The following is a 2,106-nucleotide window of genomic DNA, read 5'->3' as shown; positions in this document are numbered from 1 at the left end:
CTTTTCCATGTAATCAGCATTAGGGTTTTAAACCCTAAACTGAATTTTCCTTTTAGTCAGCATTAGGGTTTTAAACCCTAAACTGAACTTTTTCCTTTCAGCCAGCATTAGGGTTTTAAACCCTAAACTGAGCTTTTCCATGTAATCAGCATTAGGGTTTTAAACCCTAAACTGAATTTTCCTTTTAGTCAGCATTAGGGTTTTAAACCCTAAACTGAGCTTTTCCATGCAATCAGCATTAGGGTTTTAAACCCTAAACTGAACTTTTCCTTTTAGTCAGCATTAGGGTTTTAAACCCTAAACTGAACTTTTTCCATTCAGCCAGCATTAGGGTTTTAAACCCTAAACTGAGCTTTTCCATGCAATCAGCATTAGGGTTTTAAACCCTAAACTGAACTTTTCCTTTTAGTCAGCATTAGGGTTTTAAACCCTAAACTGAACTTTTTCCTTTTAGCCAGCATTAGGGTTTTAAACCCTAAACTGAGCTTTTCCATGCAATCAGCATTAGGGTTTTAAACCCTAAACTGAACTTTTCCATTCAGTCAGCATTAGGGTTTTAAACCCTAAACTGAACTTTTTCCTTTAATCAGCATTAGGGTTTTAAACCCTAAACTGAACTTTTCCTTTTAGTCAGCATTAGGGTTTTAAACCCTAAACTGAACTTTTTCCATTCAGCCAGCATTAGGGTTTTAAACCCTAAACTGAGCTTTTCCATGCAATCAGCATTAGGGTTTTAAACCCTAAACTGAATTTTCCTTTTAGTCAGCATTAGGGTTTTAAACCCTAAACTGAACTTTTCCTTTTAGTCAGCATTAGGGTTTTAAACCCTAAACTGAACTTTTCCATTCAGCCAGCATTAGGGTTTTAAACCCTAAACTGAGCTTTTCCATTCAATCAGCATTAGGGTTTTAAACCCTAAACTGAACTTTTCCTTTTAGTCAGCATTAGGGTTTTAAACCCTAAACTGAACTTTTCCTTTTAGTCAGCATTAGGGTTTTAAACCCTAAACTGAACTTTTCCTTTTAGTCAGCATTAGGGTTTTAAACCCTAAACTGAACTTTTTCTTTCAGTCAGCATTAGGGTTTTAAACCCTAAACTGAACTTTTCCTTTTAGTCAGCATTAGGGTTTTAAACCCTAAACTGAACTTTTTCCTTTCAGCCAGCATTAGGGTTTTAAACCCTAAACTGAGCTTTTCCATGCAATCAGCATTAGGGTTTTAAACCCTAAACTGAATTTTCCTTTTAGTCAGCATTAGGGTTTTAAACCCTAAACTGAACTTTTTCCATTCAGCCAGCATTAGGGTTTTAAACCCTAAACTGAGCTTTTCCATGTAATCAGCATTAGGGTTTTAAACCCTAAACTGAATTTTCCTTTTAGTCAGCATTAGGGTTTTAAACCCTAAACTGAACTTTTTCCATTCAGCCAGCATTAGGGTTTTAAACCCTAAACTGAGCTTTTCCATGCAATCAGCATTAGGGTTTTAAACCCTAAACTGAATTTTCCTTTTAGTCAGCATTAGGGTTTTAAACCCTAAACTGAACTTTTCCTTTCAGCCAGCATTAGGGTTTTAAAACCCTAAACTGAGCTTTTCCATGTAATCAGCATTAGGGTTTTAAACCCTAAACTGAATTTTCCTTTTAGTCAGCATTAGGGTTTTAAACCCTAAACTGAACTTTTCCTTCCAGTCAGCATTAGGGTTTTAAACCCTAAACTGAACTTTTCCTTTTAGTCAGCATTAGGGTTTTAAACCCTAAACTGAACTTTTCCTTTTAGTCAGCATTAGGGTTTTAAACCCTAAACTGAACTTTTCCATTCAGTCAGCATTAGGGTTTTAAACCCTAAACTGAACTCTTTCCTTTAGTCAGCATTAGGGTTTTAAACCCTAAACTGAATTTTCCTTTTAGTCAGCATTAGGGTTTTAAACCCTAAACTGAGCTTTTCCATGTAATCAGCATTAGGGTTTTAAACCCTAAACTGAACTTTTCCTTTTAGTCAGCATTAGGGTTTTAAACCCTAAACTGAACTTTTTCCTTTTAGTCAGCATTAGGGTTTTAAACCCTAAACTGAACTTTTCCTTTTAGTCAGCATTAGGGTTTTAAACCTTA

This window comes from Nicotiana sylvestris, chromosome 2, assembly GCF_000393655.2.
Source record: "Nicotiana sylvestris chromosome 2, ASM39365v2, whole genome shotgun sequence".
Lineage (NCBI taxonomy): Eukaryota > Viridiplantae > Streptophyta > Magnoliopsida > Solanales > Solanaceae > Nicotiana > Nicotiana sylvestris.
The sequence above is the reverse complement of the archived record's forward strand: the minus strand, read 5'-3'. Positions refer to the sequence as shown.